This window comes from Sus scrofa, chromosome 16 (genome assembly GCF_054392235.1).
Source record: "Sus scrofa isolate SSC_HxYL_T2T_F1_AM1 chromosome 16, Sscrofa_HxYL_maternal_Yorkshire_Landrace_v2.0, whole genome shotgun sequence".
Lineage (NCBI taxonomy): Eukaryota > Metazoa > Chordata > Mammalia > Artiodactyla > Suidae > Sus > Sus scrofa.
This window is the reverse complement of record NC_139398.1, coordinates 32,374,381-32,402,097: the sequence shown is the minus strand read 5'-3', so window position 1 is coordinate 32,402,097 and position 27,717 is coordinate 32,374,381. Positions and strand designations below refer to the sequence as shown.

Sequence of the window (27,717 nt, the reverse complement as noted above, 5' to 3'; positions counted from 1 at the left end):
TTGGTTTGTTGAGACGCGGTTACAAATAAGGTCCTGACGTTGTAAATGGTGGCTCCATCTCTTCAGACTCTTCACCAGTAGGTTCCCCTCCCTTCCAAGCCCCCCTTTTTCTTTAATGTACTTGTTGAAGAAATGAGGTCGACTGTGCCACAGCGTCTGTACTGACTGCATCTCACAATGACATTTAGCACATGTTCCCCTGTCCCCTTATTGTCTGTCAATGGGCAGGAGGATCTCAAGTCTTGATCAGATTCAAGTTCAACATTTTGGCCACAATAAATACGTCACAGAAGGTGCTATGCACTGCCTTCGGAAGGCACCAAAATGTCTGGTGGCCTCTTTTTCGAAGTTAAATGGAGTTTGGGGTTTTTAACTTATTATAAAATACTTAAAATATTTTATTTTCTTTAATTCGAGGAAAAAAGAATATAAAGAATCCCCATGTACCTATCACCCAGCTTTAACAAATACCGCTTTCCTCTCCCTCGTTCTGTTTCCTCTCCCACGCTTTTATTTACTCCCTCCCTTCCCAACCTAGACTACCTGGAAGCAAATCTCAGACATCATATAATCTCATCTCTCAGCTATTTCAGTGTATATCTCTAACTGAAAGTGATTTAATTAAAAAAAAAAAAGACACTTTAACACCTAAGACTTTTAACAATAATTCCTTCCTCTCAAAGATCTGGTCCGTATTCACATGTCCTCCATTGTATTACAACACATTTTTGGCATTTGATTTTAATTTCAGCATTTGATTATTGGTGAGTGAGAACACTTCTGCTGTGTTAAGTTGCTGGCTATGAACTACCTGCTGGTATTGCTTATTTGGAACCAAGTTGACAGGTTGACAATAATAAAGACTGATGACCATTTTTTGCTAGAAGTATTTTCCCAGTCTGTAAGTTGCCAACTAAACGGGAGGTGGAGTGAGGCAGTCTGCCCTTATGTCCATTTACTACCCAGGGAACTTAAAACTTTTTCTTTTTTTTTTTTTTTTTTGGTCTTTTGTCTTTTTAGGGCCACACCCATGGCGTAAGGAGGTTCCCAGGCTAGGGGTCCAATCGGAGCTGTAGCTGCTGGTCTACGCCACAGCAATGCCAGATCGGAGCCACATCTGCAACCTACACCACAGCTCATGGCAACGCCGGATCCTTAACCCACTGAGCCAAGCCAGGGATGGAACCTGTGTCCTCACGGATACTAGTTGGGTTTGTTAACCACTGAGCCATGTCAGGAACTCCTAAACTTTCTAATTTAAGTATATCTTGGGACACTTCTAATGCTCCTAAGCTCAGAATTGCCCCCCCCACCTTCCTTCAAAGATATAGTGAGTATTCAATATCTTTTTCTAGCATCTCTCAGGAATCTGCATTGTGAAATACATTCAGGTCACAGACTTAGAAAGCTATTTAAGTTATATAAAGCTTAAAATTTATCTCCATGACCCCTACATCACAGACCCTGAAAGAAAAATGGAGGCTTTATAACAGAGGTATATTTCTTTTTTCGTCTTTTTGCCATTTCTTGGGCTGCTACCGTGGCATATGGAGGTTCCCAGGCTAGGGGTCAAATCGGAGCTGTAGTCGCCGGCCTACACCAGAGTCACAGCAACTCGGGATCTGAGCCACGTCTGCAACCTACACCACAGCTCATGGCAACGCCAGATCCTTAACCCACTGAGCAAGGCCAGGGATCAAACCCCCAACTTCATGGTTCCTAGTCGGATTCGTTAACCACTGCGCCACAACGGGAACTCCAACAGAGGTATATTTCTAAATGATTTGAATCCTTTGGTAAACTACCCATAGATTTATTTCTACTTGCTCCCAAAGAAAACTTCCAATCCCTTCTAGGGCAAGGGGTGTCCTGTGACCTGGTTTTAAAGCACTCTTAACTAATTAGGGTGTTAATTAGTTCTCTGCCAGAATGAAAGGCTGGGATGAATTTAAATCACAATGAAATTGGTGGTAGTGGGATTTAATGATTTCTTCTTTAACAGTTACCAACACATTTAAAATAGACCCAGGCCCTTTTAAAAGGAGAGCATTTATGCTTCACACGTTTGGTTGCCTAGGAGACCCCACCTCTCCTTCTACCAAAGCCAGTCTCAAAAAAGCGGCCTCACTTAATAGATGGCTCCTTTTCTAAGCCTCAATCGAATGGACAGTAGGAGTACAGAAGAAAAGTAAAACTCAAATATTCTCTCAACTATAGCTTGCTTTCTTTTTTTTTTTTTTTTTTTTTTTTTGAAAGCAGGAATTCCCACGGTAGCAAAGTAGGGTTATCTACAAAGTTCCATAGAATATTAAACTACCAGTCTCACCAGTTTCCTCTACTCTGCTTAAGACACCAATCACCAGTTTCCTCTACTCTGCTTAAGACACCAAGGACCAAAAAAAAAAAAAAAAAACAAAAGAAAGAAAAGAGTGTAGACCAAGTGATTTATAAAACAAGTGTAGCAAGAGTGTTGAAATTCTGAAGTATTGTGTCAGTACCAGCCCACAGGCAACATCACACTTGATGTCTGTATCATCAACCGAAGTTGAGGGGTAATGAGTCCATCGTGATTGAATGTGTGGTTAACACATGCATTCATGCATTAAATCAAGAGGTCAGATGATGGATGTTGACTAAACATAAATGTGGGTATCATTTTAATATGTATGTAAATCAAATCATTATGCTGGGTACCTTCAACTGAACATGGCTGTATGTCAATTATATCTCAATAAAGCTGGAAGGGAAAGTAAGTATGGTTGAAAGGATCAAATGAAGTCAATACATGGCCAAAGCACATCATTGCTTATGATACTCTTTGAGGAGTTCCCTAGAGGCCTAGCCATTAAGGACTCAGTGTTGTCACTGCTGTGGCTCAAGAACTGATCCCTGGCCTGAGAACTTCTGCATACCGAAGGGTACGGGGTGGCAGGGGAAAAAAAAAAAAAACCTATTTGAAAGTTAGCTTTTATTAAATCAACCTCTGAAATCTCAATTTTCTGCTAAGGTGAACTAGGTTACTACTTTTTTTTTCTTTTTGTCTTTTTAGGGCCACACCCTTGGCACATAGAGGGTCCCAGCCTAGGTGTCAAATAGGAGCAGCAGCTGCCGGCCTACACCGGAGCCAAGCAATGCTGGATCTAAGACGCGTCTGCAACCTACACCACGGCTCATGGCAATGCCAGATCCTCAACCCACTGATGGAGGCCAGGGATCAAACCCTCATTGTCACGGATCCTAGTGGGGTTCCTTACCACTGAGCCACAATGGGAACTCCCTAGGTTGCTACTTCTGCATTATCACCAGGTGATGGGTAACCGGACATGTCAACTTGCTAGGCTCCAGTGCCCAGCTGCTTGGTCAACACCAGTCTAGATGTTGCTGTGAAGGTATTTTTTTAAGCGCTGTGACCAACATTTTTAAAGGTATTTTTAAATGCTGTGATTAACATTTAAATCAGTGGATTTTGTGTGAGGATCCAGGAAGCCTCATCCAAACAGCTGAAGATCATAAAAGACTGAGATTCTCCTGCAAAAGGAACTCTGCCTTCTGACTGGCTTCAGACGTGGTACTGCAATAGCAGTGGGTCTCTGGCCTGAGCTGCAGATTTCAGACTTGCCAGTCTCACAACTCTGTGAGCCCATTCCTTAGTATTTCTAGATAGAGACCAACAGATATGCACGTACACACACATTTACACATTTATATCCACACACACAGAGAGAGCTTTCAGTTCTGGTTCTTTGAAAAACCCTGATTAATACATGCCATCACCACTTCATTGTGGTCAAAACTCTGCCTTTAATATATATTTACAAAGCGTTGATGTGGCTGTGGTGTAGGCCGGCAGCTGGAGCTCTACCATTGTGCTACAAAACTGGAATTAAGTTTATATTTATCAGGTTGGTTCCACAGTATACAAGCATGGCCTTGCAAATTTTCACGAAAATCAGAGGGCATGTTAGTTCGTTAGGGCTGCTATAACAACAAAATGCCATAGACTAGCGAGGCTTAACCAACAGAAATGTATCTTCTCACAATTTTGGAGGCTGGGAAGCCAGAGATGCAGGTGCTGGCAGGTCTGCTTTCCGCTGAGGTCTCTCTTGTTGGCCGGCAGGTGGCTGCCTTCCTGCAGTGTCCTCATGCAGGCTTTCCTCTAGGTGTGACCTCATTGCTGTCCCTTGTGGGTCCACATATATTTGACAGGGGTCAGACTGGGTTAGGGCCCCCCATGCCTTCACTTTTAACTCAATCACCTCCTTAAATGCCTATCTCACACTACAGTCACATTCGGAAGTTCTTTTTTTTGAGGCCACACTAGCAACATATGGAGGTTCCCAGGCTAGGGGTCAAATCAGAGCTGTAGCGGAGCTGCAGCTGCTGGCCTACACCAGAGCCACAGCAACGTCAGATCCGAGGCATGTCTGTGACCTACACCACAGCTCACCACAATGCTGGATCCTTAACCCACTGATCGAGGCCAGGGATTGAACCTGTGTCCTCATGGATACTAGTCAGATTAGTTTCTTCTGCGCCACAATGGGAACTCCACATTCTGAAGTTCTAAGGCTCCGACATACAATGGGGTGGTGGGCACAGTTCAGCCCTTAACAGAGTGCCTATCTGAAAAAAAAAAAAAATCTGATTTAACACTAGGCTACACAGCATATATAGAACTCACTTTGAGGGGAAAGTAACTAAGGGATAGCTTTTCTTTGGCTCAGTCAAGAGTGTCCAATCAAGAAAAACATGCAAAGGAGTTGCCACTGTGGTGCATTGGAATTGGTGGTGTCGCTGCATCACCAGGATGCAGGTTCGATCCCCAGCCCAGCACAGTGGGTTAATGGATCTGGCGTTGCAACTGTTCCTCAGATCTGAACCCTGGACCTGGGCAACTCCATATGCCTCGGGGCAGCCAAAAATTTTAGAAAAGGAAAGCACGCAAATATATTTTGACACTGGTTGGCAGAGGAAATAAAGAGATGATTTTATATAAGAGCCCCAAGTCCAAGGCCTCAAGGCAGACACTCTGAATTTTAGGCACTGATTTTCCACACGGACAGTATCTTGCACCTTGCTCAGGTGTAGAAAGTGGAAAGGGCTTAGTCATTTGAGCCTGACTCGTGGGCAAGGCTCCCCACAGGCTAGACAGTAATCATAAAATCAGTTACCAAACCTTCTTAAGCCTGGGGCCAGGCATGATGTGTTAGGCACGATGTGTAATCTTTGTAAATATATATTAAAGGCAGAGTTTTGACCGCAAGCTGGGCTCAATCCAACAGGCAATAACTGCAGGCATCAATGGAGACTGAAGGCCTTAGAGAAGAGAGAGGAAGAAAAAAATGGCAGTAGGACGTGAAAGAAGAAAAGAGGTAAGGAAGGGGGTGGAAATATCACATGATATCACTTATATCTGGAATCTAATATATGGCACACATGAACCTTTCCACAGAAAAGAAACTCATGGACTTGGAGAGTAGACTTGTGGTTGCCAAGGGGGAGAGGGAGGGAGTGGGATGGATGGGGCACTTGGGATTAATAGATGCAGACTATTGCCTTTGGAATAGACTAGCAATGAGATCCTGCTGTGTAGCACTGGGAACTCTGTCTAGTCACTTATGATGGAGCATGACAATGGGAGAAAACAGAATGTGTACATGTATGTGTAACTGGGTCGCCATGCTGTAGAGTAGGAAAAAAAATGTATTGGGGAAATGATAATTTAAAAAATTAGGGAGTTCCCGTCGTGGCGCAGTGGTTAACGAATCCGACTAGGAACCATGAGGTTTCGGGTTCGATCCCTGCCCTTGCTCAGTGGGTCAAGGTTCCGGCGTTGCCGTGAGCTGTGGTGTAGGTCGCAGACGTGGCTCGGATCCTGCGTTGCTATGGCTCTGGCGTAGGCTGACAGCTGCAGCTCCGATTCGACCCCTAGCCTGGGAACCTCCATATGCCGCCGGAGAGGCCCAAGAAATGGCAAAAAGACAAAAAATAAAATAAAATAAAATAAAAAAAGGTGGAAGGAAGAAAAGAGGAAGAGGGCAAGAAATGGGAGGGAAATGCCTGGGGAGGCAGGGCTTGTCCCGCTTCTCTCAGTAGCACTGGACCACGTCATGGTCCCACCTCTGATTAGTAGGAAAAAAATGCCAGAACTTCACACGTGAAGAGCACGTGTACACTTCCAAAGACCCCACCTGTTACCCCTTGTGTACCCCCACAGAACCCAGAGAGACCTCATAGAGCTATGACAGAAAAAATGCTACCTGTCATATCAGTAAACAAAGGATGTTTCGGCCATCAAGCCATGACAGAGCCCCCCCAACCCCAAACACAGTGAACCCTGAGGGAACTCAGGATGGAGACAAAAGGGCTGCCTACTGCCAAGCCTTCAGCCACTGCAGCCACCCTGAGGGGACTCAGGCGGGAAAGCACAGGATGGTGGCCCTGGATAGCTGAGGTGCACATCAAAGGAAGGACTGCAATGGGCCCAGAGTCTTGCACCTGCCCATACATAGAAAATTTCTCAATTCATTACCTTGAGATAATCTGTTTTTCTTTAATTAACCATGATCTTTTGATATCAGACCACCTGGTTTTGGTCAAAAAATCTCCTGTAAATCCTGGCTCCTCACTTACCTCTTCAGAGCAATTTCTTGGAGCTGAGAGGCTGTCTCCTGGGCTGGAGGAGCTCAGAAGAGCCATTGAATAAAACAGGATTCTCAGCTTATAGGTTGTGTTTTTTTTTTTTTTTTTTTTTCAGTCGACATAACTATTATTTTTATTTGACAAATTTTTAAAAATCTGAGACTGAGTCAGCTTTGACTTGCAGAGTCTGGAAGCAATGGGACATTTTATAGACTAACTCTACTCCATAGAAATGATAAACACCTACAACTTTTTTCACCCCCTCATCCCTGCCCTTCAACTTTCCTGTTTGTACATAATCAAACTATGAAATTTCTACGTATTTTTTAAAGTCTGTGTTTACTCTTTCTCTACAAGATTTCTTTTTGGCTTCATAATCCTGAGAGCTTAGTTTGTTTAGATTTAAGGATATCTCACTTGCAAATAAGTTCTGAGAGGAAAGGGAGAGATGAATGATTGTTTACTGGAAAAAACGAGAGTGATAATATCCAAAAGAACACTTATCCCTGGGTAGAGAGTCAACCCTTCTCCTCCAGAGGTGCCTTCCAAATATTACACCTTTTCTAGAACAATCTAAATGAGTTTAAAGTAAATCTCAGGGGGGAAAAAAAGTTGATGACCTATAATCAATGGAGACAAGGTAGGGCAGAGATAACTCCGCTCTTGTCAGGAAATAAGTAAGGTTATGGCAGTAGGAGAAGAAAAGGGTCACTCTCTGGTTTCCCAGGTGTGTCTTACGCTTTCAAGTTCAGGTACCAACACGTCGTTGACAACTGGATATTTCAGCAGCTTTTAGATGAAAACCCAGGCTCCGGTTCGATGCTAGAAGGTAATCCCCGTCCTGGGACAGAGTTCAAAGTCCTACACGCCAGGCCCTTATGTTCAGGTCTCAGCTCTTGAAAGTGCACCTGCTGGCGTGCTATTGTAGTAACACAAGGAAAACCAGTGCTAGAACTTTCTGGGAGCTCCTCCACCTGGAAATTTATAAACTGGTCATCTCCTGTGGCAGATTACATTTTTCAAAAATGGCACTGCAAGGGGTTCCCACTGTGGTGCAGTGGAAACGAATCCGACTAGGAACCATGAGGTCACGGGTTCAATCCATGGCCTCACTCAGTGGGTTAAGGATCCAGCATTGCCGTGAACTGTGGTATAGGCTGCAGACGCGGCTCAGATCTGGCGTTGCTGTGGCTGTGGCATAGGCCAGCAGCAACAGCTCTGATTCGACCCCTAGCCTGGGAACCTCCATATGCTGCGAGTACAGCCCTAAAAGGACAAAAGACCAAAAAAAAAAAGGCACTGCAAGATTTCTGGTCCCATATGCTCTTCCAAAACCTTGCCACCTTCATCAACAGGCAGAGTCTTATTTCTCTCCCCCTTGAATCTGGGCAGGACACGTGATGTTTCAGCTGCTGGAATGTGGCAGAAGTGTCACCACGTGACTTTCGGGGCTGGGCCATAAAGGGTGATGTGCCTCCTGTCTGGCTTTCTCTCAGGATGCTTCTCTTAGAACCCAGCTACCATACTGTGAGGAAGCCCAGTCCACGTGGAGGGGACAGAAATATTTTGGCCAAAAGTTTCCACCAAGGTCTTCTGTAGGAGGCAGCCCCAGCCTCCAGCCAACGAGTGGATGAGCCACCGGGTAATCCCCACCCCCAGCCCTTGAGTCTTTCCAGCCAAGTCCCACATCATGGATCAGAGAAATGAGCCGCCCCGTGTACCCTGTCCAGAGAATTATGAGTGTCGTAAGTGTTGTTTTACGCTGCTAAATGTAGTGTCATTTGTTAAACAGCTCTAGTAACTGGAATGAACATTAATACCCAGGGGCGGAAAAAATTAAGTGATTAATTTGATTTCAGACATGTCTGGCTTTGGGTCTGTCTTGTACGTAGGAGAGAGTGGGCAGGAAGCAGAAACACAAACATTTTAAGTGCCACCTTCCCTGTGCCAGGCACCGGGTCACGTATGCGAAAAGGTTAAAACTTGAATGCCTCCAAAACTGGAAGGGAGGAGCTCCAAACTGGGTTTGGAAAACTCCTCCACAACCCTGTGAGATTTCAGTGTGATCTCCATCGAATGACAAGGAAGCTGAGGCACAGAAATGTTGAGTACCTTTTGTAGGATCACAAAGGCAGTGATAGAGTTGACGTTTGATCCCATATCTGTCTGACTCAAAAACACACCATCTTTTTCACTCTCCCAGTAGAGCCCAAACCGGGGGTGTTGGTCCCTGGGTTGAGACTGGAGGGCTCAACTGGTGACAAGGAACAAGTTCCATTAATCCATGAACACTAGGCACTATATGGAACATGCCCTCTTACCCCCCATCACACACACGCTTTTCAAGTATAGCAAATTCCATAATTATTACAATTTAAATTCATTTCACACATTATGGGTCTTGGTTTCCATGGATTTTGGTATTGACTGTATCTTCTCAACTAATGGATAACAGAACAACTATTAGACGTTAACAGTCAATATACTTTCTCTTTCCTTTTTTTTTTCCCCCCCCAGGGCCGCACACACTAGTGGCCTAGGGAAGTTCTGAGGCCAGGGGTCAAATTGGAGCTATAGCTGCCAGCCTACACCACAGTCACAGCAACACCAGATCCCAACCGTGTCTACAACCTACACCACAGCTCACCGCAACGCTGGATCCTTAACCCACTGAGCAAGGCCAGGAATTGACCCAGCATCAAGGATACTAGTCGGATTGGTTTCCACTGCACTATAATGGGAACTCCCTCAATACACTTTCTATACACGTACCAGAACAGGTTTTTAATGCTTAAAAATGCTGGGAGCCACAAACCATACACTTCCATGTGTGGAATTAACATTCATGCCAGGTGAGTTGGACAAGTGGGTTATCAAAGGAAAATGCAGAGGTGGGAATGACCACCATTCCATCAATGTTGGTGACCAAGGCATCATTCTTAAATAGTGGGCACTGAGAGGAGAGGAGAGGAGAGGAGAGGAGAGGAGAGGAGAGGAGAGGAGAGGAGAGGAGAGGAGAGGGTCCCCCCCCCCCGGGGTCCCCCCCCCGCCCCCCCCCCACAATTCATTAACTTGCTAATTGTCCTTCCCGTCTTCAGCTAATGATGATGTATGCACCTTCTCACTTTCCACACCCAAGCCAGTGACAGGGGTGGCGAGCAGAGAAGAATGGACCTTTCTTGGTCCCGCCTTGTCTCTGTCCTCCAGGACAGCCTACTGAGCAAGTATGCTGCTCCCCTTAGGGCTGGGAGCGGGTGGTGGTGATAGATGGGGAACAACTGTATTGCCAGTCAGGGAAGGTGGAGCAAGTTCACTGCCTCCCTGAGAAATAGGGGCCCCGCTCCACTCACATCAGTGCTCAAGAGGCAAGAATGCGGGTACTTGATGCGCCTTAGAAAGCCTTCTTTCAGGAAAGACAGACAACTTCACCAGAATCCTTTGCTGTCACATTCACAGGGGATGCTGAGTAAAATGCACGGGGCCACCTCTAGCCTGTGAGAACCGGGCAGGCCTGGGGCGGGTGGGAAGCACTTTCTTCCCAGGGCTCTTTTCTTTAGCTGCAGTAATCGGCATTCAGACCCTCCAGAAGGCCTGGCTTTGGGAGGCAAGTCCTACCATGTGATCACCCCCAGGCTACTCTCCACTGCCCTAAGCTCTTAAATCACTGCATTCCACACGGATTTCTTTCTTCCCCAAATGGGGGAGATAAAGGAGGGGAATTACAATATCTAAGGAAGTTGGGGCCAAAACAACTAAGAAATTCCAATTCATGAAACCACGTTTTATTAAAACTGTTGATTTTTTTTTTTGGAAAACTATCTGCTGCCTATTTCCCAAAACCTGTGATTTTCTCTTTGTGAGCAGTTTAGCCCTGGTTAAATGCAGAAAGAAGAAAATGAGAAATGTGCTGTCAAAAATCCTGAGTCTTAACTTTAGGTATGTGAACAATTTAAAGATTTTGTTGTGTGTGTGGTCACTCTTCAAAATCAACAGTCTTAAAATGAACTACCAACTGACCACTGTTTAATTCATAAATCAAAGCCAGGTATGCCTTTCATCCTAAGTGCACAACTACGATCCATTAAACACACACACCTACAAACACACACAGTGTACCACTTTAAAATTCACATCTTGGCCACCAGCAGCCAGAAGACATTTCTCCCAACCAGAGAGATGAAGCTTTAGCTCCAAGAGTCCTTCGTTCTCTACTAGAGCCTCACCAACCTCCCAACTTTAGCGGAAGGCAGAAGAGGAAGACAGTATCGCAGACAGATATCTGGTCTACCTAGGCTCTCTCCCTCTCCTTCTAAGAAAAAGAACCTAGAAAACAAGAGGAGGGAGTGGAAGGACAGAAGACGTGGGAGGGAAGATATTTTAAGAAATGAACCCCAGATTCATAATTAGCTTCCCACATGACAAAAGCCACGGACCTTTCTGACTTTACAATGTTTATTTTCTGAATGGAGGCAGAGCTGCTGACCCAGGAGGTACTGGTCCCGCTGTGGAACTGGTCACAGCCAGAGAGCTTCTGCTTCACCTGGATTATCATGTCCACATTCCCACTTATCCCAAAGGATGTGAGCACTTGACTCCGTCCATATATATCCGGTAAAGCCTGTGCCTTTCCCATAATACAGAATATTTGTCTATGTGCCTCATCCTCTGCCACAAACAATTCCAGATGTGTACTATCAGGCATTTCCAGGGTCAGAGTACTTTACAGATTACAAATCCCTAGAGAACAGGAAATATGGCTGTTTTTCTTGTACTGTACTGCAACTACCCAAATATTGCATACAAAGACATACATCTTTGCCAGGAAGTTCTCTCTTTTTTTTTTTTTTCCTCATTTCCTTCAAAGTGTCTGGCTTTGTAATAATTCTGGGAAGGCAGATAATAACAGCCTTAATTTATCACTGAGGTAACTGTGATTCATTCATCCATTTATTCAGTCATTCAACAGAGATTGATGGAGGACCTCTTACACGCCAGGCTGGGGATCCAGCAGTGAACTAGCCAGAGCCTACGTCCTCATAGGGCTGCTGCTCTGGGGTAAGAAACAGGTCCAAAAGAAGGTGATCACAGATAAGCAGGTAACGCGGGTGATAAATGTTTAAAAAGTGGAAATGGGAGTTCCCGTCGTGACACAGTGGTTAACGAATCCGACTAGGAACCATGAAGTTGCAGGTTTGATCCCTGGCCTTGCTCAGTGGGTTAAGGATCTGGCGTTGCCATGAGCTGTGGTGTAGGTCGCAGACGCGGCTCGAATCCCGCATTGCTGTGGCTCTGGTGTAGGCCGGTGGCTACAGCTCCAATTAGACCCATAGCCTGGGAACCTCCATATGCTGCAGAAGTGGCTCCAGAAAAGGCAAAATGACAAAAAAAAAAAAAGGTGGAAATGAGGATAGGAAGTGACAGGAAGGTGTGATCTGAGGGGAGGTGGAAAGAGCTCTCTAGGTGACACTGGAGCAGAGACCCGAAGGACAGTACCCTTGAGGAGGCCTGGGGAGAAGTCTTCCAGGCTGGGAGCAGCAAGTGAAAGGCTGGGGCAGAGAGGGTGGGCTCAGGAGCCCAGAGCAGAATAAACAAGAGGGTGGCTGCTAGAAAGGACTGCTTTTCTGGAGTGGGATGGGAAGCCACCTAAAGAACTCTGAGCACAGAGGTGACAAAAAGGATCATTGGAGACCAATTTGGTTAAGACACCAGGTAGCAGCAGTCAGCATGATGAGAGGCAGACAATTTTCAGATCTGTTTTTGAAGATGCAGCTACTGTGCTTTGCTGAGACAGAGATGACGACATTTACATTAGATAGTCCTGCAGTCAGATCCCCGGCCCTGCCACCTCCTGGGAAAAGTTTGAACTTCTCTGAGTCTCAGCTGCTTCTGTAAAATAGGCATAATATCACCTTCACTGCAAAGGTAGAAACATGATATATAATCAACTAGTGCAATAGCAGGTGCTTTCAAAAATCCTTTTATCTTTGGCTAACCCAATATCCCCCAAGCCCCAACAAAACAACATTCCTGTAGGGGGATGTCAGGAGAATTTTCAGAGCTCACCTTTTCTTTGATAGAGGGGGTGACTTTCATTACATGTGTGTTGTTTTCAAGGTTGGTTTATTGCAGTTCTAATCTTAATAGAATCAGCAAACACCATCCATGCCCCTTATCCGAGAGGTGAACAGAAATAGTCAATGAAAAACAGAATCCTAAGGCTAAGAATTTCTGACAATGCCAGGAAGGTATGTGGACATGGCATTGCTAACTGCATATTAAACACTCCTGGCTCCTGTACTCAACAAAAGAGGGTTAATTATTATTATATGTTACTAGATTTTTAAAGCGAGGAGCTCTTGCCTCCTTTCCTGTCCAATAATTAGTTGGGCCAATATTTCTTACTTATGGCAACATATGATCACAATTCTATGACTTTGACTTCAGGAAAGAGTGAAACCACTTAGCCCTGAAAATCAAATAGAAAATCATTCTTTGGGCTTCCTGGCTGGAATGTTCACTAGAAAGTACATAAACTTAATTTTGGTTCCCTCCACTTTCCTATTCCAGTGAACTCAATGCCACGTTTACACGACTGCCTTGCTAAAAATCCGCAACTATTTTACAAATCTCACTTGTGTTTAATGTGACTTTCAAAGCTATCCTAAAGAACACAGGGCAGGGAGTGGGATGGACTGAAAGTCTGGAGTTAGTAGATGCAAACCATTACACTTAGAATGGATAAGCAATGAGGTCCTACTGTGTAGCACAGGGAACTATCCAATCTCTTGGGACAGCGCAGCATGGAAGACAGTATAAGAAAAGAAGTGTGTGTGTGTGTGTGTGTGTGTGTGTGTGTGTGCGCGCGCGCGCACGCGTGAATGACTGGCTCAATTTGCTGTACAGCAGAAATCGGTACAACATTGTCAATCAACTATAATTTAAAAAGTTTTTAAGAATCACAGGTTGAGGAACAGAAACCATCAAGGAGAGGAGGATTTATTAATGGACGCTTAAAAGTGATAAAGAGGAAGTTCCCTGCGGTACAGCAGGTTAAGGACTTGGCGTTGCTGCAGCTGTGGTGCAGGTTTGACCCCTGGCCCAGGAACTTCCACATGCTTTGTTCACAGTCCAAAAAAAAGAGAGAGAGAGAAATCTGGTAATGGAGTCTTTACAGTTGAACCTTAAAAATCTATCTGAAGGATTTAGAATTTTTGTTTATTTATTTATAATTACTCAATGGATTTTATTACATTTACAGTTGTCATCTGAAGGATTTTAACACAGCTGTTGTTATTATTGGGCTACACCCAAGGCAAACAAAAGTTCCCAGACTTAGGATCAAACCTGAGCCACAGCGGTGACAACGCCAAATCCTTAACTACCAGGCCACCAGGGAACTCCCAACACAGTTTTAACAGAACTAAAAACTCATTATTCAAACAAGAAAATAAAATTCAAATAGAGCATCTTCACATCTCACTGGAGGTACTCAGAATGTTTGTTAAATTTACCATAAATTTCATCTGGCGAAGACTGTACCTTCCTCTGAACTTTTAAAGCCTACTTTTTTTTTTTTTTTTTTAATATATATCACTCACTCACTCTTTCTTCCTCTACATGTAAAGTTCCTGTCCTCCCATGAAAAGTGCAGGTTCCCCAAAGGCAGCAAGAACCATGCCTCCCCTTTTATTTTTTTTTGGTCTTTCTAGGGCCACACCTGCAGCATACGGAGGTTCCCAGGGTAGGGGTCCAATTGGAGCTATAGCTGCCAGCCTACACCACAGCCACAGCCACGCCAGATCCTTAACCCACTGAGTGAGGCCAGGGGTTGAACCCACGTCCTTATGGATACTAGCTGGGTTCGTTAACTGCTGGGCCACAACAGGAACTCCCAGGCCTCCCATTTTATGTAGCGATCCAGGACTTTGCATCTGGCAGGTACTAAATGAGCACTTTTCTATATTATGTGGTTCCCCCTATAAAGCTGCATTTCCCCAAGGCTATTTTGTCTTCAAGATGAACACCCAGGGGTATAAAGAATATTACCATGTGGCCTACCCCCCCAACACACACACCCAGCCCCTTTCTTAGGCATTTACAGTGTACATTCACAGCTTCAAGGTACACCAAGCAGGCCTGTAATAAAGACACCTAGTTATTTTCCTAACAGGACATTTTCCAAACTTATCTGACACAAGGATATTTTTCTCACTTATAACACCTATTAAAGTTTAGCAGGGCCACCTGGGGCAGCTGTCCTAAAGTATCTGCAACGACATCCCGTATATAACCAAGGGCTCAGTAAATAACATATGCAGGACATTTGACAGTTTACACGGCACTTGCATGTAAACTGCTGAGGACTGACCTCCTTCTATAGATAGACTTGTAAAATGGCAAATCAGAAAGAAGGGAAGCTCTGTCTTCACTCCCTCCAATCCCCTCTACTTCTCACCTGTGTACCTTCCTTCACGCACCTGTCAACTGAAAACTTTTCTTTGAGACCCTGAGTCACTAAGGATACAGCTGTCACTCAACTTATTTCTCCCATCAAGGACCTTGCTCCTGCCTCTTGGAACTCGGAGGGTCCTTAAATATAAACTCCAAATTGTTCCCTTAACCCTTTTGGGATGGGGGGGAGGGGGAAAGGCAGGTTTTAGTTTCAGGAAATCCATTGCAGAGACACACAGCAATTAGGTGATTTGGTAAGTAAGGTGATTTTAGCTTAGAGTGTTGCAAGACATGTTTCCTTGAAAACTCCATCTTGTCCTTCTTTACTTTATCCCATCTTCTTGTCTTACTTTATCCCATCTTCCTTCTTGGAAAAACAGTCACAGTGCTGGTAAATGACTTAAGCTTAAGAGCAAAGACCTAAAGGCATAAGTGACTTAAGCTTAAGAACTGTTATGTGCCTAGAGGTCAGAGTAAGAGCTTAACCCTTTACCACCTAAGTGGCTTTCTAAATAGTAAAAGAACTTATATAATAGTAAACAAACCCTGTATCCTCCACCCATAGCCACTCCTCACTTGATCTCATCTAAAGAGCACAATAAAAGCAGTGTGGTTTCTTGAGGCAGTGCTCTTGGTCCCTGAGACCTGGAGTCCCCCGGCTCCCACCTTTACTTAAGATAAATGTCTCTGTGTCTTGTTTTATGTTAACTATTTTTCCTTAGGTTCTTCAGCCCCATCCTGCTGAGCTGGCCCCGGCATTAGAGGAAACTCAAAAGGTCCAAATTTATAGATACATCGGTCAGGATTAGGTTCGGCTGTGGAGGAAAGGAAAGCCAAAATAACAGTGGCTTAAACAAGATAGAAGTCTCTTTATATGAACAGAGGCTGAGAGGAAGTCAGTCCAGAGCGGACAAGACAGCCCCACAGACAGTTGAGACTAGGGCTCTCTCTCTCTGTTCCTTCAACTTAATACAAGGCTACCATCTTTAAGGTCATGGGGCCCAAAATGGCAGCAAGAATGCTAGCCATCGAGTCCTCATCCCAGGCAGGAAAACAAAAGATGGTGATGCTTGAAGAGGCAAAAAAAGCATGGAGCTTTCAGTAGCAGAGTGATCAGATGCCTTATGGAGACTTTGCCTAGTTCTTCACGTCAACGTCTCATGGACCATATCTGGTCACAGAGCCAAACCAGCCCAAAGAAGCCTGGGAAATGTGGTCTTTGAGCTGAGCACACCGAATCCCAAATTTAAAAAATGAACGTCTATTACTAAGAAGGAAGAAGAAAGTGGATCTTGGGAAATCTAGAAATCTCTGCCAAGAAGAAGGAATAAGACAGTCTTCTTACCTTAGGATATTGGTCAGAGGCCATTTAATTCAGTATTTTTTCAAGTTCATTGACAAGAATCATGTGCATGGGGTGAGTGGTGGAGGGTGAGAGAGAAGCTCCTCATTGACAGAGAGAGGCTCTGGAGTTCCTGCTGTGGTGCAAAGGGATCGGCGGCATCTCTGCAGCACCAGGACCCTTTGATCCCAGGCACAGTGGGTTAAAGGATCTGGCGTTGCTGCAGCTACAGCAAAGGTTGCAACTGTGGCTTCAATCTGATCCCTGGCCTGGAAAATCCCTATGCCACAGGATGGCCAACAAAGAAAGAAAGAAAAGAAAATGATATACAGATTCCCAGGCTCCACCCAGACCTACTGAACCAGAATCTCCAGGGAAAGGACCCAGGGATCCCTGTTTTTAACAAGCACCTTGGGTGATTCTTTTCATCAGCAAGTTTGAGAAACACTGAAATCTAATCTTCCATCCACTTGGCAGTCTCGGCAAGTTCCTGAGCCTTGGGGCCCCAGAGGCAGTCTGTCCAAGCTCAAGCAGCAACAGACAAGGACGTTCTTCCTCATCCTGACACGGTTTCCCTCCGAGAGCCCAGCCCACAGGGACGACGAGACCAAGGGGGCCTCAGCGTTAAGGAATGATACCAAAGCAATGAGGCAACCAAGTGCTTTAGCCAACCAGCTCCATCACACAAACAAATAGGATTGGTGAAGAAAAAAATCCACAGACCCAAAATGGCACCACCTGTGCTACCAAACCTAGACTGAATATCTAACAGCAATTCTGACCTTCATCAGACATGTAATCTTAATCAACCAGTCTGGAATTTTCTGATCAGCATCAATGAGGTAACGTGGACCACCTGGTCCTTCCATCAGCCCCTGCCCCAGAGGAAGACAAGTCATTTGCATAAGAGTCACCACTGCCCGTGCCTTCTCTCTCCCAAGATGATGATGTCCTGGCCTGAAAAACCACCCTCTCTTCCTTTGGCTAACAGGTCCCATGCCCCTTCTTCCTATAAAAACCTTCCATTTTGGACAATCCCTCCAAATGCACTTTTGGCTGGATGGGACGCCCCCCATTCATGAATCACCTTAAAAAAGCCTATTAGATCTTCAAATGCCCTGGGTTGAATTATGATTCTTAACATGATCAGACAAAATCAGCCCATTTCCTTATAGAAAGCTTTAGAACAACTGTTTTCTAATGTTGTCAGTGGCACCTCACCCACTGGGATGCAAGTCTGACAAGCGGCAGAGTCCCTCAGGCTCTGGGGTGCCCTGTGGCGTGTCAGGGAGAATCCAGTTAGGTTGTATGATGTTGGCTGAAGGCCTTTAGCCTATGGGTGGAGGGGTTTCTCTTTGAGGATTAAGGTAAAGCTACGGATCAGAGTTCCCGCAACAGGATCGTCGCCGTCTCTGCAGCACCAAGACGCAGGTTCACTCCCTGGCCTGGCACGGCAGGTTAAGAGATCCAGCAATGCCACAGCTGTGGCACTGGTCACGACTGTGGCTCCAATCTGATCCCTGGCCCAGGAACCCCATGTGCTGTGGGGTGGCCAATAAAGGGAGGGGGGGAGTAAGTTACAGATCAAAGGTTTAACGCACTCTGTAACACTTAGAAGTCAACTGCTTCTGACTTTGTACTCCTGTATCCTGTCCAGTAACACTTATTTCCTTCAAATTAATGTACAGAGGACCATGTATTCTACCATCCTAGCAGTTCTGGAACTAAGGGGCCCCCAAGGACAAACTTGCTGTGATGAACCAACCCTGGAACTGATAAGAGCATTCTCATTTCATTTGCCATCTAGCCTGGGCTAATGACGAAAAAATCTGCTGAGGTGGAAGGACCCAAATGATACCAGAAACTGCTTCTATCTGCCATGACCTTTCCACAGAGGGAAATTTTTGTTTTTTTTGTCTTTTTTTTTTTTTTTTTTTTGGTCTTTTTAGGGCCGAACCCACAGCATACGGAGGTTCCCAGGCCAGGGATCTAATTGGAGCTGTTGCTGCCAGACTATGCCAGAGCCACAGCAACACCAGATCCGAGCCGCATCTGCAACCTACACCCCCCCACCCCCAGCTCATGGCAACGCCAGATCTTTAATCCACTGAGCAAGGCCAGGGATCAAACTCACAACCTCATGGTTCCTAGTCAGATTTGTTTCCATTGCACCATGACAGGAACTCCTCTTTTTCTCTTTATAGCTGCACCTGCGGCATGTGGAAGTTCCCAGGGCTAGGGGTCGAATCAAAGCCACGGCTGCCAGCCTATGCCACAGCAACATGAGATCCGAACCGCATCCACAACCTACACCATAGCGCATGACAATGCCAGATCCTAAACCCACTGAACGAGACCAGGGATCAAACTGGCATCCTCAGGGACACCATGTTAGGTTCTTAACCTGCTGAGCCACAATGGGAACTCCTGACGTTTCTTTGAGCGAAGAATTATACCTTCAGAATGAATAGAAGAATGAAACAAACATTTTTTTAAAGGAAAATTCTTTTTCATATATTGGTGTTATAGATTGAATCATGTTCTCCAGAAAAAAAAATAAATTTAAGTCCTAACTTTCAGAACCTCAAAATGTGACCATATTTAGACATATGGTCTTTCCAGAGGGGTAAATAAGTTAAACTGGGGTCAACAGGAGTGAACCCTAATCCACTGGACTGGTGTCCTTACAAAAAGGGAAAATTTGAACAGAGACAGACACCTGGAGGGCATACGGAGGACTGGACTTAATCTACAAGCCAAAGAATGCAAAAGATTGCCTGCAAACCACCACAAAGAAGCGAGGAAGACAAGTTTCAGAGGGACCATAACCTTGATTTCAGACCTCCAGCCTCCAGAACCATGAGACAATAAATTTTTGTTGTTCTAAGTCACTCTTTATGGTACTTTTGTTATGGTAGCCCTAGCAAACGAATGCAACTGGTTAGTGAGAATGTATGTTTTCACGAAGGTCAAATTCAAGGTCCCTGATCTAAGACTGAAGCAATCTGCCTGCACAGCTCAGTGTGAAAGCAGAACAAAGAAACTGCAAAAGTCCACTGGAAAAAAATTTAAATTGCATTTTTTTCTCTCACTGTATTTTTATTTTTTATATTTTGATTTTTTCTATTATAGTTGGTTTACAGTGTTCTGTTACTTTTCTACTGTATAGCAGGGTGACCCAGTCACACATACATGTATATATTCTTTTTCCTCCCATTATCATGCTCCATCATAAGTAACTAGACATAGCCCTCAGTGCTATACAGCAGGATCTCATTACTTATCTATTCCAAAGGCAATAGTTTGCATCTATTAACCCCAAATTCCCAATCCGTCCCACTCCCTCCCCCTCCCCCTTGGCACAATAGCCAAGACATGGAAACAACCTAAATGTCCATCGACAGATTAATGGATTAAGATGTGGTATATATACACAATGGAATACTACTCAGCCATAGAAAGAACAAAATAATGCCATTTGCAACAACATGAATGGAACCAGACTCTCATTCTAAGTGAAGTCAAATGAGAAAGACAAATACCATATGATATCACTTATATCTGGAATCTAATATATGGCACAAATGAACCTTTCCACAGAAAAGAAAATCACAGACATTAAATTGCATTTAAACATAGGTTCTGGAGTTCCCATCGTGGCTCAGTGGCTAACTAATCTGACTAGGAACCATGAGGTTGCGGGTTCGATCCCTGGCCTTGCTCAGTGGCTTAAGGATCTGGCGTTGCCATGAGCTGTGGTGTAGGTTGCAGACACAGTTTGGATCCCACGTTGCTGTGGCTGCGGCGTAGGCTGGCAGCAACAGCTCCAATCAGACCCCTAGTCTGGGAACCTCCATATGCCATGGGTGCAGCTCTAGAAAAGGCAAAAAGAAAAAAACAAAACAAAACCAAAAAAACACGTAGGTTTTAAATTGCATTTGCTTTCTCCAGGACGTTTTGAAAGCCAGGTTTTTCTGCTTCTTAACATGGCGGGGGGAAATGAAGATGGGAAGCATTCATTCTGATGCCTCTCTGATCAGGAACATCCAGAAAACCACTTTCCTGCTGCATGACTGTTTGCTCTCCTGGATCAGCGGTTTTAAACACTTTCTGCTCAGGACATTCACCCAGCCCAGGCTCCTCTCCAGAGATTCCGATTCAATTGGTTTGCGGTTAAGGAGAAGAAACAGTTTGGGTTGTTTTTTTTTTTTTTTTGTAAGCTCCCCAAGTAATTTTAATGTACAGTAGGAGTTAAGAGCTGCACCAGATTACATGGGTGAAGCTTTTTTTTTTTTTTTGGCAAACACTGGCAGGGGGCTTCAAAATTTGGTAATAATAGGAACCCATCCTGTGTGAAACTGACATTAAGTAGCCACAGACTTTCTAAAGCTGACTTCAGAAAAATCAAATTTCCGTCTAAATAACTGTTCCATCATGATTTGATTAGCAATGTTTTAACTAAATGGCTCCAGGCAGACTCTCAGACATCCAATTTTATCTGCGGCGTAACAGTCTTTCATATTCAAATCCCACCCTCCATAGTTTTAACAGAAAATAAAATTTTATCTTAGTTTTATTGTTGCTGCTGTTGTTATTGTTAAGCTACTACTGATATTCCCACTATTGCAAATTGGCAAAATATCTAAATATCTAAATCCAAAGCTGCCCACCATCTGTGAAATATGTTCTGAATAAATTTAAGAAAAGTTTTTTTTGGTCTTGTTTGGATGAAGAATGCAAGGTAATTAGTTAACAACTGTTTAACAGCTGGTATGTTTATTCGATCAATCAGGACTCTGCAGACTTCTTAAAAATATTTAAATTGCTTTCTACTTAGCTGTTTTATTACTTTAAATGTGCTTCTAAAGAGTACAGTAAATTATATCTTTAAGTATATCTAGATAAAACTCAGGAGGAGATTAGCTTTTATACTACCTAATTTCTTGACCAGATAACCTTTCCTTACTCCACTTGAGAAATAAAACAAATTCATAAATACAGCAGACCTATAAAGAGTCTTTCTCTTCCTTTCTCTTTCTCTTCCTACCTCAATTATTTTCTTCTTTCACTTTTTCAAAGCTTTGATTTTCCCCTTGGAGAGGTCAGAGACAGAGATTTCCTGTCTACAGCTCTGCTCTGTGCTTAAGGAAATGTGGAAAAAAAAAGACCTGCATATTTCAAAAGAAGGTCATTATAATCTCTCTATATAATAGGATCACATTCTTTCCCTTCTGTTTGTTCTTAATTAGTAGCGATTACAAGAAATGCCATGGGTAAGAGTAAGAAGAAGGTACATTCTGACGAGGTTCTGCGAGAGACCTGAACACACTTCAATTAAGAGGTATATCCCTTTCTTCCAGAAGCCCGTGGGACCTTGCACCACTCCAGTAAAAAATAAATGTACTGCATTCCGACTCTCTTACAGAAGCAATTACCAGCGGATGAAGAGATGAATGCGAGCACAGGGGGTTGGAAAGAGACCTGAACAGGAAATACAGAACTTTAAAGCTTAATGAGACTTTTGAGAGCATCTTATTTTACCCATGTGGAAAGCCAAGCGGGTGAACGGACTTGCAGGAGCCTCACGCATGGAACTGGCAGAGTTGAGATCAGGAAACAGAGCCCGCAGTTCTGTCCACAAAATTGGCTGCCAAGTCCTGACGCCATTCACAAGAAACAGTAAAACACTGAGCCAACCTCTTTGCCTCTCTGGCCTCAAGTTTTGCATATTTATCATCTCTTAATATGCTATAATTGGGGAGGGGGGCAGTGAGAGCTGGAAGTGTTGAGTTACTGCCTCTTGTTAAGATGATGAAAAGCTTTCCTGGAGTGGAAAGAGGATATGTCTCATGACACGTAACTCGCAGCACCCAAGTTCAAGGTCAAAGAACCATGTGTTGCATATCCAGAGGGGCACAAGCATTACCCCTGCACCCATAAGATGGAGCAGATAACCTGGCGTTTCTGCTGTAATAAGAACCATGGACAAAGCGTGCACTACACAGATCTAAAAAGCCTGAGGTACCTCAGGCTTGATACAACAGGCAAAACACCAACACAAATGATGTTCTTTTGTTTTTCTTTCTTTTCAGGGGTGCACCTGCTGCATATGGAGCTTCCCAGGCTAGGTGCCGAATCGGAGCTATAGCTGCCGGTCTATGCCACAGCCACGACAACATGGGATCCAAGCCGAGTCTGTGACCTACACCCACAGCTCTCGGCAATACCAGATCCTTAACCCACTGAGGGAGACCATGGATCAGACCCGAGTCCTCATGGATACCAGTCGGGTTCTTAAGCTACTGAGCCACAATGGGAACTCCGAGAATGATGCTCTGAAATGAAAAAAATTTCCTCCACAAGCTCAAAACTCCATGGCTCAAGTGTCTTTAAAATGTCAACCTAGGGGAGTTCCCTTCACGGCTCAGTGGTTAACAAACCGACTAGGATCCATGAGGATGCGGGTTCCATCCCTGGCCTCACTCAGTGGGTTAAGAATCTGGCATTGCCGTGAGCTGTGGTGCAGGTCACAGACACGGCTAGGATCCTGTGTTGCTGTTGCTGGGGCTGTGGTGTAGGCCAGTAGCTACAGCTCCGATTCGACCCCTAGCCTGGGAACCTCCACATGCCTCGGGTGTGGCCCTAAAAAGACACAAATGAATAAATAAGGTAAATAAAATGTCGACATAAGTGTCTAAGTATCAGCCTCAAACCCATTACTCAGCCAGAGATATTCTGAGTAAGGACCCCCCAAATATGACAAAGCTGTATAAAGGTAGAAAATAATCTTTGCATGATACTGTATTTACATTTCCATATAAGAAATTTTCACTGTGCTCAGTTTAAAAAGCAACTTTCAATATGGGAAGATACAAGAGTTCCATAGGTCATTCAAAGCCAAGGCTGCCAAAGTGGGCGACTCGCCATTTCAAGGAAAAGGATGAATTATGTGAAGGTCAAGTCCCTTTTTAAAAGTATATTAGGAGGCATTAGAAAAACAAGGAAGTGGTTATAAATCTGAATTCCAAGACTGGTAACTCCCTTGTATGGACAGAGGAAAAAAACGCTGGGACAGAACAATTACATTCCTCTGCTAACAGGACACTTAACAGAAAAACATACAAAGGCCAAAATCACAGTATTTAAAAAATGCATTTCATGGAGATGCTCCATATTGAAATCAGTGGGGCTAAACCAGCAGCCACAGCTCAAATTCCTCTTAAGTTCAGGGAGCAAATGGTAGGCTATCACTTTTTCAAACACAGAGGTTCTTAGCGCACATCAAAAGCAAAAAAGGAGAAGGGCTATAAACTGGTCTCACGAAGACGAATTTAACAGGCTTCCCACACATGAAGACAGAGCTGGTTGTGCTAATGTAAAGAAATGACTTGGGGGACCACAGTTTTATCATTTTACTTGTCCTACAGGTGTGTGGCTTGCTTTTTCAATTTTGCTATTTCTTGCTAGTGTCATCAGACACTAATGTCATTAGCACTATTAGAGCACTGTTCAAGAGAAACATACTGCAAGCCACATTTTATATTTCCCGATAACCACCTTTAAAATATAAACAGACAAAATCCATGTTTCATACAACCCAATATAACCAAAATAGTATCATAGCATTTCAACATGAAACCAACATGAAAAATATCAAAGGGATATTTTACATTCTTATATTTATTTTTTCTTTCATACTAAGTCTTCAACATCCTATACATGTATAGCACATCTCAATTCTGATGCTTCATTTTTTTTTTCTTTTCAGGGCTGCACCTGTAGCATACGGAAGTTCCCAGGCTAGGGGTCGAAACGGAGCTGCAGCTGCCCGTCTACACCACAGCCACAAACAATAAGGCCAGATCTGAGCCACATCTGCAACCTACACCCACAACTCACAGTAACACCGGATCCTTAACCTTCTGACAGAGGCCAGGGATCAAACCCGCATCCCCATGGATACTAGTCAAATTCATAACACACTGAGCCATAATGGGAACTCTCTCTGATTCCACATTTTTATCGGAAATACTTGGTGTACATTTAGATGTCACGAACTTTACACTCAGACAAGTCAATTCACATACTGAAGTTGTTCCAAACTGAAAAGTTCCCAGAATCGGAATTGAGCAATCATTTTAAAATTCAAATTCCATCCCTTAGTTGCTCTAGCTACATTTCATGTGACTACAGGAGGGGACAACACAGGTCTCAAAGAAATATCCCTATCCCACCCTCACAGGAGTCTTTTCTCTTTCCAACTTCCTATGGCGTATAAAAGCCAGGCCATCAACAAAACTTGAGGTCAATCCATAGGGAGATAAAAACAATTCCTTCATTACCTAAAAACTTCATGAAATTCAGCTTACGGAATATGGAAATATAAGAAATATACTTTTTAAAAAATACATTTGATGGGAGTTCCCATCGTGGAACAGCAGAAACAAATCCAACTAGGAACCATAAGGATGTGGGTTCGATCCTTGGCCACACTCAGTGGGTTAAGGATCTGGTGTTGCTGTGGCTGTGGTGTAGGCTGGCAGCTACAGCTCCAATTCGACCCCTAGCCTGGGGAGCTCCATATGCTGCAGGCGTGGCCCTAAAAAGCAATTTTTAAAAATGTGATAATATACTTGATAAAAGGCAAGACATGGAAGCAACCTAAGGGTCCATTAACAGATGAATAAAGATGTGGTATATACATATATGCAATGGAATATTACTCAGCCACAAAAAAAGAATGAAATGCCATTTGCAGCAACATGGATGGACCTAGAGATTATCATACTAAGCGAAGTAAACCAGAGACAAATTTATGGTATCACTTATATGTGGAATCTAAAAAAAGGATACAAATAAACTTATTTAGAAACATAAATAGACTACTCACAGACATAGAAAGCAAACTTAAGGTTGCCAAAGGGTGGGGTGGGGAAGAGAGGGATAAATTAGGAGATTAGGATTAAAATATACATATTACTAGACATTAAAAAACAGATTTAAAAAACTAGGTCCTACTGTACAGCACAGGGAACTATATTGAATATCTTGTAATAACCTATAATGGAAGAGAATGTAAAAAAAAGACTATACTTGTGTGTGTATGTGTAACTAAATCACTTTACTGTGTATCTAAAACTACAACATTGTAAATCAACTGTATTTTGATAAAAATTTTTAAAAACAGATTTGGGGAGTTCCCGTTGTGGCGCAGCAGAAACAAACCCGACTAAGAACCATGAGGTTGCGGGTTTGATCCCCAGACTCGCTCAGTGGGTTAAGGATCCTGTGTTGCTGTGGCTGTGGCTAGGCCAGTAGCTACAACTCCAATTAGACCCCTAGCCTGGGAATTTCTATATGCCTCAGATGCAGCCCTGAAAAGACCAAAAAAAAAAAAAAAAAAAAAAATTTGGGAAGTTCCCGCAGTGGCACAGCAGGTTAAAGATCTGGCTCTGTCTCTACAGTGGCTTGGGTCACTGCTTCAGCATGGGTTGGCTCCCAGCCCATAGCAGTGAGTTAAGGATATGGCCTTGCCACAGCTGTGGCAAAGGTTGCAACTGCAACTTGGATTCAATCCCTAGCCCAGGAACTTCTATATGCTGTGGAAGCAGGGGGAAAAAAAAAAAAAAAAAAAAGATTTGATGGATGATTTTATTACTGGGGATAGAATTAGAAAGTATTTGGAAAAGGGATTTGGATATCTTGAGCATTTTGATCTTATTTATTATTTAATCTTCACAATGTTTTCTCACATTCCCATTTTACGGAATAGGAAACAGAGGCTCAGAGAGGTTAGAGATAGTGAGTGGAGCACACAGAACCTGGGCTTCACTAATGAATGAAATGAACTCTTAGGAGGTAACTTTCTGGAGTCTATACACAAAACACCAGCCAACCAGTCCAGAAATTAGGGATACAGATCCCCTGCAGAGTTTAGGAAAGACAGGACAAAGCACGCTGATGGAGGTATTCCTGTATATACAGCTTTCCATTTCTCTGCCATGAAACTATAAATCTTTCACTTTTAGTGGTGATGCAATGTTCTCTCTCGTAGGACAAAGAAGCTCCCGGGATGAGTCCTAAAAACTATCAGTTGCAAAAGTTTTCCAGGTGGCTGTCAGGTACAGTGAGGGTTGACAGTTACTAAATCAGATTGGACCTCAAATTTTAGTTTGCATCAGAATTGCGTGGGATGGAGGCTTGGCTGGGCTCCACTCCCAGAATTTCTAGTTAGGTAGGCCAAGAATTTGCATCTCTAACAAGTTCCCCAGGAATGCTGATGAGCTTAGGCCTTGCACTCGGAGGATGACTGAACCATAAGAAATGCACTTAAAACAAGGTAAATTAAAGAACCACCACAAATTCTCTTAAGAACCTTCTGGGAGTTCCCGTCATGGCGCAGTGGTTAACGAATCCCACTAGGAACCACGAGGTTGCGGGTTCGATCCCTGCCCTTGCTCAGTGGGTTAATGATCCAGTGTTGCCATGAGCTGTGGTGTAGGTTGCAGATCCAGCTTGGATCCAGCATTGCTGTGGCTCTGGCGTAGGCCGGCAGCTACAGCTCCAATTCGACCCCTAGCCGGGGAACTTCCATATGCCGCGGGAGCAGCCCAATAAATAGCAAAAAGACCAAAAAAAAAAAAAAAAAAAGAGAGAGAGAGCCTAGGAGCTAATGGGTGGACTCTGGGATGCACTGGATGCCACACGTTGGAACTGCCTCCTACTTTCAGCTCAGAAGATGCAAACATGGGAGTTCCCGTCGTGGCGCAGCAGAAACGAATCCGACTAGGGACCATGAGGTTTTGGGTTTGATCCCTGGTCTCACTCAGTGGGTTAAGGATCTGGCATTGCTGTGGCTGTGGTGCAGGCCGGCAGCTGTAGCTGCGATTGGACCCCTAGCCTGGGAACCTCCATATGCCTCGGGTGTGGCCCTAAAAACCAAAAAAAAAAAAAAAAAAAAAAGAAGAAGAAGAAGATGATGCAAACATGCAGACGAGGCCCAAGGCTGCTCTACCCAGAAGATACTAAAGCTTAAACCTCAGGGACCCCTCACTTGTATGGGTCCTTTCCAAGGCCTGGCAATATGCTCACTGAGTACATACATATATATTTGGGGGTTTTGTTTTTGTAAAATTTGTAAAGCAAAATCTTTTGGTATTTCTTAAAAAGGAGGAATCCCCTATATTTTTGTGTAACCCGCAGGCTCCACCCAACTTGGATCTGTCCTTGGAGGCCTCTTATCCTATCCATATCTTCCAGAATTTTTTTTCTAGGAATAGAAA

At 43.9% G+C, this 27,717-nt stretch overlaps 1 protein-coding gene and 2 long non-coding RNA genes across 25 annotated transcripts in view; all 3 read right to left on the bottom strand.

Annotated features, from left to right (window-relative positions):
- RAI14 (retinoic acid induced 14) overlaps positions 1–27,717 on the bottom strand; it is a 169,451-nt gene that overhangs the window by 92,163 nt on the left and 49,571 nt on the right.
- Positions 14,327–18,872, bottom strand: LOC146395497 (uncharacterized). Its single transcript, XR_014831181.1, has 2 exons — positions 18,743–18,872; positions 14,327–18,494 (listed from the first exon to the last, which is right to left on the bottom strand). It is a non-coding gene; the product is annotated as an uncharacterized LOC146395497 (long non-coding RNA).
- On the bottom strand, positions 21,505–27,635 carry LOC146395496 (uncharacterized). The gene is made up of 2 exons (XR_014831179.1): positions 25,208–27,635; positions 21,505–24,235 (listed from the first exon to the last, which is right to left on the bottom strand). It is a non-coding gene; the product is annotated as an uncharacterized LOC146395496 (long non-coding RNA).